This window comes from Bison bison, unplaced genomic scaffold (genome assembly GCF_000754665.1).
Source record: "Bison bison bison isolate TAMUID 2011002044 unplaced genomic scaffold, Bison_UMD1.0 scf7180017864531, whole genome shotgun sequence".
NCBI lineage: Eukaryota > Metazoa > Chordata > Mammalia > Artiodactyla > Bovidae > Bison > Bison bison.
In genome coordinates, this window is record NW_011495081.1 from 4,581,977 (window position 1) to 4,592,108 (window position 10,132).

The window sequence follows — 10,132 nt, forward strand, 5'->3', positions numbered from 1 at the left end:
AGTGACCCCATGGACTGCAGCCTACCAGGCCCCTCCATCCATGGGATTTTCCAGGCAAGAGTACTGGAGTGGGGTGCCATTGCCTTCTCTGTCACTTGACTACATGTTCTCCCAAATCTATGATATCTTTCAAAATGGTGTATGCTAAAAATGCTTTATGACTTAAATTTCTTTTAAAGATATTAACTCCTTTTTTAACCTGAATATTTAACATACTTAAAAATAAAAAATGTTACCTACCAAAGACACAACTTTGGATTTTTCCATGTTCTTGAACTATTTGTTCATGACACATACATGTGTATTTTCATAATTTTAGTGGTAACATTACTAGAAATCTTTTTTAAAACTTTCTATAAATATCACCAGGAGAAGGCAATGGCACCCCACTCCAATATTCTTGCCTGGAAAATCCCATGGATGGAGGGGCCTGGTAGGCTGCAATCCATGGGGTCACTAAGAGTCGGACACGACTGAGCAACTTCACTTTCACTTTTCACTTTCATACATTGGAGAAGGAAATGGCAACCCACTCCAGTGTTCTTGTCTGGAGAATCCCGGGGACTGGGGAGCCAGTTGGGCTGCCATCTATGGGGTCGAACAGAGTCGGCCACGACTGAAGTGACTTAGCAGCAGCATAAATATCACCTGTAGTCACTGTTCACTTGGAAATATCAATAAGAATGTTGCTGAATTTAGGTGTTCTTTTTTCTCTAAAACAGACTTTCTGTTATTTCTTACATCATCATTTTCTTAATTTATCCCTACTGCTCCTTAGCCCCGAGTCTACACTAAAATTGATTTGTTCTCAGAAAGCTCTTAGCATGTCTTATTTGAAACTCAGACCTAATGGAGAGTTTTCCTCATAATCTTTGAAATCTAGTTAATACTAGAATTAATATACTGTCCAGCACATGGATATCAAGGATTAGTCTCCTCAGGAGATACAGAAAAAGTATTTGACAAAATTCAACATCCTTTCATGATACAAACTCTCAAAAAATTGGATATAGAAGGAAGGTAACTCAACATAATAAAGGCTATATTTGACAAGCCCAGTTAACTTCCTAGTCAACAGTGAAAGACTGAAAGTTCTTCCTCTAAGAGCAGAAACAAGAGAAGGATGACTGTTCTCACCAGAGAATATTCAAATATTGCTAGAAGTCTCAGACATAGCAATCAGGCAAGAAAAAGAACTAAAAGTCTTCCAAATCAGAAAGGAAGAAGTAAAACTGTCTCTGTCTGCTGATGACATAATCTCTGATATAGTCCTAAAGACTCCATTCAAAAACCGTTAGAACTAATAAATAAATTCAGTAAAGTTTCAGGATACCAAATCAATGTATAAAGTTGGTTGTATTTCTATATACTAACAACAAAACCATCTGAAAAAGAAATAAAAAAAAATAATCTCATTCATAATAGCAATGAAAACAATATAATAAAAATAATCTTCTTCACAATAGTATCAAAAACAATAAAATAGCTGTGAATAAAGTTAACCAGGAAGTGAAAAATCTGTACACTAAAAAATAAGACCATGATGAAAGAAACTGAAGAAGACACAAATAAATGGAAAAGTATCCCATGTTTATGGATCAGAAGAATCAATATTGTTAAAATGTCCAGACTACTCAAAGTCATCTATAGATCCAATATCAAAATTCATTTTTATAGAAATAGGAAAAACAATTCTAAGATTTGTATGGAGCCACAAAAGACCCTGAAAAAGCAATCTTGAGGGAGAACAAAACTAGAAGCATCAGAGTCCCTGATTTCAAACTATACTTCAAAGCTATAGTAATTAAAACAGTATGACACTGGCATTAAAAAGACACATAGACCAATAGAACAGAATCAAGAGCCTAGAAATAAATAAACCTATGCCTATATACTAAATTAGTATTTGATGAAGGAGCCAAGAATACTCAATAGGGTAAAGATAGTCTCTTCATTAAATGGTATTGGAAAAACTGGATATCCACATACAAAAATAGTGAAACTGGACCCCTACTTTACACCACTTACAAATATTAACACAAACTGAATTAAAAATCTGAAGTAAAACACGGAACCATTAAACTCCTAGAAGACAATTTGGGGGTAAGCTGCTTGACATTGATCTTGACAGTGATTTTTTGGATATGACACCTATAATGCAAGCAACAAAAGCAAAAATAAATAAGTGGGCCTACATTAAACTAAAACTGTTATGCACAGCAAAAGAATTAATCACCTGTTGAAGAGGCAACCCAGGGAATGGGAGAAAATATTTACAAACCATATGTCTAATAAGGGGTTAATATTCAAAATATAACTTAATAGCAAAAAACATAACCTTATTTTTAAAATGGGAAAATGACCTAAACAGACATTTTCCCAAACAAGACATATAGATGGCCAACAGGTACATGAAACGTTCTGATCAACAGAGAAATGCAAATCAAAACCACTATAAGAAAACCTTCTAACAGTTGTGAAAGGACTTTTATCAAAAAGATAAGAAATAACAAGTATTGACAGATATGTGGAGAAAAGAGAACCCATGTACCATTAGTAGGAATGTAAGTTGGTGTAGCCCCTATTAAAACCAGTATAGAAGCTCCTCGGAACTGAACTACCATATTATCCAACAATTCCACTTCTGGGTATATAGGAGAAGGAAGTAAAGTCACTGTCTCAAAGAGATACCTATACACCCATGTTCATTGTAAAATTATTTAAAATAGCCAGGATTTTGAAATAACTTCAGAGTTGATGACAACTTAAGTGATGGATGAATAAAGAAAGTGTGGTATGTATACACAACTGAATATTATTCAGCTATAAAGAACAAGGAAATATCTCTGTAACAACATAGATGAAGCTTAAGGGCATTACACTAACTGAAATAAGTCAGAGGAAGGCAAATATTGCTTGATCTCACTGATGTATGGAATCTAAAATAAACCAAACTCATAGAAACAGAACATATTGGTGGTTGCCAGGGGTGGGTGGTCAAGTGGCAGAATATGGGTAAAGATGGTAAAAGGACACAAAGTTCCAGTTACAAGATGAGTAAATTCTGGGGGTCTAATGTACATCAGATGGTAACTGCAGCCATGAAATTGAAAGACGCTTACTCCTTGGAAGGAAAGTTATGTCCAACCTAGATAGCGTATTCCAAAGCAGAGACATTACTTTGCCACCAAAGGTCCGTCTAGTCAAGGCTATGGTTTTTCCAGTAGTCATGTATGGATGTGAGAGTTGGACTGTGAAGAAGGCTGAGCGCCGAAGAATTGATGCTTTTGAACTGTGGTGTTGGAGAAGACTCTTGAGAGTCCCTTGGACTGCAAGGAGATCCAACCAGTCCATTCTGAAGGAGATCAGCCCTGGGATTTCTTTGGAAGGATTTCTTTGGAAACTCCAGTACTTTGGCCACTCATGAGAAGAGTTGACTTATTGGAAAAGACTCTGATGCTGGGAGGGATTGGGGGCAGGAGGAGAAGGGGACAACAGGGGATGAGATGGCTGGATGGCATCACCGACTCGATGGACGTGAGTCTGAGTGAACTCCGGGAGTTGGTGATGGACAGGGAGGCCTGGCGTGCTGCGATTCATGGGGTCGCAAAAAGTCAGACATGACTGAGTGACTGAACTGAACTGAATGTACATCATGGTGACTATTGTTAACGCTACTGTATTATACATCTGAAAGTTGCTTAAAGATACCTTCAAAGTTCTCACCACAATAAATAAATAAAAAGGTAACTATGTGAGGTGATAGATGTGTTGACAAACTTTACTTTGGTAATCATTTCACAATATATGCATGTATCAAATCACCACATTTCACACCTTAAATTTAATGGTGTATATCGATTATATCTTAATAAAACTGGATAAAATAAAATTAAATTCCCAAAGAAAAACAATTATTCTTTCCAAATGACTTTCTTTTCCATTCAGTGTGAAATTCTCGAATTGAGAATGAGTACATTTTAAATCAGTGGGCCTCTCATAATAATCATCTGCCCTGTTCTTCAAGAACAGATGTGATTATATTTTTGGACTGTACAAAGATCTAAGAACAAACAAAAAGAAAGCTGAATAGAATCATGGAATGGAGAGAGAACTGAAGGCCATCTAGTTCTATATTACCATTTAGTATGTGCTAACACTGAGTCCTGGGATCACATGGGCTGTAAAATGATCAGAATTAGAACCCTGTACTCATTTTGGGGCTTTGCTGGTGGGTCAGATGATAAAGAATCTGCCTGCAATACAGGAGACACAGGTTTGATGCCTGGGTTGGGAAGATCCCCTAGAGAAGGGAATGGCAACCCACTCCAGTATTCTTTCCTGGAGAATCCCGTGGACAGAGGAGCCTGGCAGGCTACAATCTGTGGGGTCGCAGAGTTGACACAACTGAGTGACTAACACATATGCACACACACACACACTCCTTATTTTTAGTCTCTCTTCAGAATATTTCCCATTATGCCACCAAAATACTTTACCAACCAAATTAGATCATTCAAATATGGCTATCTGCAAAATGTAGACTATCACAGACATCTATATTCTCTATAGTAACATTTTTATGCCAAGACTAGACTGAAGCTCTGGTGATTAAAAAAAAAAGTTAGTAACTCTGTGAATGTAGGGATTCTGTCTGCCCTTGTCTGTTTTGGGGGTAATTCCTTGGCACTTAGTAGGTACCATGGTGGTCTGAATGGATTGATTCACACTGAACTGAGAATCTCTATGCCTATAATTTCCATCCAGTTTTCTCTTCTGGAACTGTTCAAAACAAAATTAATCTCATTTCCATTCGAACACCATTCAAGAAAGGAGAGCAGCTACATTCTTTGAATAATCCAGGGTGCAAACAGTCCCTTCCATAATCTTGATCAATATTCTTTTATGTGGGCTTATATAAAGCATGGAGATTCATAAAGGGCAGAATGGACCCAGACTGAAGACATTAAATAACTGCAGACAACAGATTCAAATGGAAGGTTTTTGAAGACAATGAACATATTACAAACATGTCCTGAGAACCTCACCCAGCGCCTGACACACCATACTCTAGTGACCACGTCTAAATGACCTGACCCTCTGATCAGCACTGTTTTACGGCTCTATCTGAAACTGCTAGGGCAAAGCCTTTTGCCCATTTCAAAGGCTGGCATTCTTTTCTGTGCTCGCTGTTACTCCCTTACAAAGCACTTTAGTCAGCCTCTTGAGTTTGAATTTTTATCATTATTTCTATTTCTCTTCACAAAGAAAATCAGGAAAAAAGATATTCAAGGCAAGAACTTAAAAGTAAGAAATGAAAAACCTAAGACCTATTAACAAATCAAGATTTTATCAATATTAACACAGAAATTGTGTTTACATACCATGGGTTGCCCAGGGAAGTAATCGAGGAATATTGGTCTGAACAAACTCAAGTTGCTAATAGGCAATATAATAGATGACTGATATCAGACATATGAGTTCAGATGCCAGCTTGGCTCCTTTCTGGGTGCTGTTGGTTAAACTATGTAACCTCTCTGAGCTTGTGTCCTCACTTTCAAAACAGTAATAATACTTATAGCTAACATTTATATGGAAGCTACTATGAGCCAGGTACTATTTTTTTTAACTAACTCATTTAATCCTCATATAGTCCTCTGAAGTAGGTATTATTATTATTACTAAAGAAATAAGTTCAGAAAGACTAAATAATTTTCACAAGTCACACAGCCAATAAGTGGCAAAGCTGGGATTTAATCCCAGGTGATCATTCAGTCCTAAAGGAAATCAATCCTGAATATTCATTGGAAGGACTGACCCTGAAGTTGAAGCTCCAATACTTTGGCCACCTGATGTGAAGAACTGACTCATTGGGAAAGACCCTGATGCTGGGGAAAATTGAAGGCAGGAGGAGAAGGGGATGACAGAGGATCAGACAGTTGGATGGCATCACCAACTTAATAGACACGAGTTTGAGCAAGCTCCAGGAGATGGCGAAGGACACGGAAGTCTAGTGTGCTGCAGTCCATGGCACAAAGAATCGGACACGACTCGGTGACTGAAGAACAGCAACAATCAGCTCCAGAGTTTCTGCTTCCAGCCATTACACCATATTGCCTATATCATAAGCATAAGTTCCAGAATTTTCTCTCCTATTACTATCATTCCCCTCACAGTAGAAGGAAAGAAAAGAGAGAATTGGGCTAGAAATAAGTCAGGAGGCCTGGATTCCACTCATTTCCTCCCTGACTACCTCTGTGACTCTGAGCAAGTTATTTTCTCTCTGTGGGCCGCAGAATCCTCAAGTGTAAAATGAAAGTGTTCGGGGCTCATGAATTCATGTTTAGAGATGCCCAAAGAGTAAAGAGATGAACGAAACAGACTAAGGTGTACTCTTTCCATAGAGAAACACTTTGCTTGCATATGTAATACATAACTTACATGAACACATAGGGAAGTACTCAGTACAACTGCATCCATCATTATCATTTTTCCCTTTCCCTTCCTGCCCTCATGCCTCCAGAGTGTTCAATCTTAGGAAAAGTTAGAAAACATATCTCTCAGTTACCATTTTAGATCCCAGAGAAAGTTATTAGCATGGAAATAGCCTCGCAGAGAGAAGGCCAGAGGAAGGCCAGGAACCGGCCCATTTCTGAGACTGTTTAGTCTTCTCACAGCTGGCCTTGACTTTCTGGCTAGCTCTGAGCCAGCCACAGCAACAGCTCTTCAGACCCAAAGCTGTGAAACAGTGCTCCACAAGCAGTCAAAACCTCTCAAATCCACTAAATCCCCTAATCCCCACCTCCTAGCACAACAGGAGCTCACACTGAACACCTGCCTCTCAGCCTTTACCCAACAGCTTCCACGAAGACCTAAGCCCAGTCCCACCTACTCTGCTCTGACCATCTCAGACTCAGAGGTTTCTATTTCTAGAGGAAATGTTCTCATGTATAGATGGAGTTTGCTAATATGTAAAAGATGAAATCCAAAGTACATTTGGCACTTGGACAAATGTCAAATGTTTTCCCTATGCACCAGATTTAAAACAGAAATGAGAAAAGTTAAAAAAAAAAAAAAAAAGCAAAAGGCAAGCAAACAGGCTGCTCTGATTCTGGTGCTGCTGATTCTCCTCCAATAGAGGATTCTTGAAAGGTAAGTGAGATTCCCACTGCATTCTAGAATGTTGACCTTACTATGCCCTCCCTATTGCCATTAGCAGGAAAGAAGCACACAGTAGCAGGAAAGAAGAGAACACTGGGTTGGAAGTCAGTTGGGAGGCATGGATTCCATGCACAGCAACTGCCAGACTAGCTCTAGGCAAGTCACTTTATCTTCCACATCTTCAGCATCCTTACATACAGATGTCTGTAGGTCACAAATGCATGCTCAGGGAGACCCAGAGAGCAAAGCAATGAGTGAAACAGACTAACAATCATTCAACAGACAAACACTTTGCTTGCATGTTTAATACATAATAACACTCTCTATTTTCATAAATAAATATGCCAATTTCATTTAGTATACTTTTAATTTTAGGGCAGTTTAAGGCTCACAGAGAAGTTGCAAAAATAGTAGTGTTCCAACATACCCCACACCCAGTTTCCCCTTTTGTTAATAACTTACATGAGCATCTTACAACTATTTTTTCTTAAAATATGTAGCCTTCTCAGCCTATCTACAAATATGAATACAGAAAAATATTTTTCTACTGAGGAAGAACAAAGTCAATTTTGTCTTGATAATTCAGCCTAAACTAGAGATACAGTGGGGAGTGGAATGGGCTTCCCAGGTGGCGCTAGTGGTAAAGAACCCACCTGCCAATGAAGGAGACATAAGAGACTGTGGGTTCTATCCCTGCTTTGGGAAGATCCCCTGGAGGAGGGCATGGCAACCCACTCCAGTATTCTTGCCTGGAGAATCCATGGACAGAGGAGCCTGGCGGGCTACAGTTCATAGTGTCACAAAGAGTCAGACACGATTGAAGTGACTGTGCGTGCACGCACCCAGGGAGCAGAGGCAAGGACTGTTTACAGGCACAAATCCCAGGGACGAGAGAAGCTGCAGTGCAGATGCAGGGGATGGGTGCCACATGGGAATGCAGAGCCTGTATTTCTAGGTCTCTGGGTTTTATCTCTTTGTTTTTCAAATAAGTCAAAAATCTATATTTTTTATGTCAAACATCAATTTTTTAAATGAGGAAGGTCATCTTATTCTTTTTCTCAAAATACTATGCTGGCCAAATAAAACAGGTACACTAACTGGCCTATAGTTTTCAGTTGGGGATCTCTAGCTGTATTAGTTTCACTTGACCAATGTCAAGTGTCAGCAGGACTGGTTCCTTTCAGAGGCTTTGAGGAGAGGGTCTATTTCCTCTTCCAGCTTCCAGTGGCCACCTGTTTTCCTTGGCTTGTGGACCCTTGCTACATCTACAAAGCACATCACTCCAGTTCTGCCTCTGCCATCAACTCTGCTCCTGCATCTCCCTTATCAGAAGTGTTATGATGACTTCAGGCCCATACACATAAACCAGGATAATCTCCCCATCTCAAGATCCTTAACTTCAGTACATCTGAAAATTTCTTCTTGCCATATAAGGAAACATTCATGGGTTCCAAAAGACTAAGACACGGACATAAGTACGTGTGTGCTAAATTGCTTCAGTTGTGTCCAACTCCTTGCAACCCATGGACTGTTGCCCACCAGGTTCCTCTGTCCTTGGGTTTCTCCAGGCAGGAATACTGGAGTGGGCCACCATGCCCTCCTCCAGGATGGACATAAGTGGGGGAGGTCAATATCCAGTCTTGTTGTTTTGGTCATTAAATCATGTCCAAATCCTTGTGGCCCCATGGACTGTAGCATGGCAGGCTCTGCTGTCCACGGGATTTCCCAGACAAGAATAATGGAGCAAGTTGCCACTTTCTTTTCCAAGGGATCTTCCTAACCCAGGCATCCAACCCACATCTCCAGATGTATTCTTTGCCACTGAGCCATCCAGGAAGCACCAATATCTAGTCCACCATGTTAGTTTAGAAGCTAAGTTCACTTCCAGTTGTGGTATTTAAGGAATCACTCTCAGATCATTTTTTTAGGATGCCATCTTCTTTCTTATGATTCCATCTTTCTTGGCCTCCTATCAGAGAAGCCACTTTAGCAAATATTTGGGAGGCAGCTGTCATAAGCCCAGCAGCATGCCAGGGACAGAGGGAAGAAGTAAATACACAGAGACACATATTATCCTCTATTCAAAAAATGTCTGATATGCTTGGTAAAGGACAAGAATCTAGAGAAGATACAGTGCTCTAGAAAACTCATTTTACTGTGAATATTTTCATTAGCTCCAGGGGAAAGCATTAAGGATATACACATTTTGCAAGAGAATATTACATAAGTACATATCGTCATTATCCATATACTGACACTTGACAGAGCAGCCATTAGTCACCATTTCCATATACGAACTTCAAAAATCCGTACTAGAGAGGACACAAGCTGTGAAAACACAGACCCAAGATGAAGGGCGTGAGAAAGGTAAACATCTCTGAGATGAAATTCTTGGAGGAGACGGCCACTTTATTCCCTTGAACAAAGCTTTATATCCAAATACTACAGCCATCAACTATTAAGTAGAAAGGGCATCTTTTCACTGGAATTCTACAGTGGACATCTTTTGGAGTATCTGACCCATACAGAAGTCAACGACCCTACACCCTTCCTCTGGGAAATATATCTCCCTGTAACTCATTAAAATGTCGTCTTGGCATACCTTGCAATCACTGACTCCATGTGATTGAACCAGTAGACATTTGATGCATACAGTTTCATCTCTAGATATTTGGAATTAAAACCAAGAGATTATTTGCTTGAGGCCTCTAATATAGAAATTTGGAAGATGAAGAATTAACTATTTTCTTCCATTACAGTCTGGGGTTAGAGAGAACTACTCTACACAAAGAGATAGCCAGCAAGGCATGAAACAATCACGCAGAGAGACTAAAGTGATATCCAGAGAAGCCTCATGGCTTTTACATTTCTGCTTCTAGTCACTTCTTTGATTTGGCTGCATTATTGCTTTGAGTTCCAAAGGACAACTCTGTTTCTTTAAATAAATTCCATCTTTCCTTAGGTGAGACCA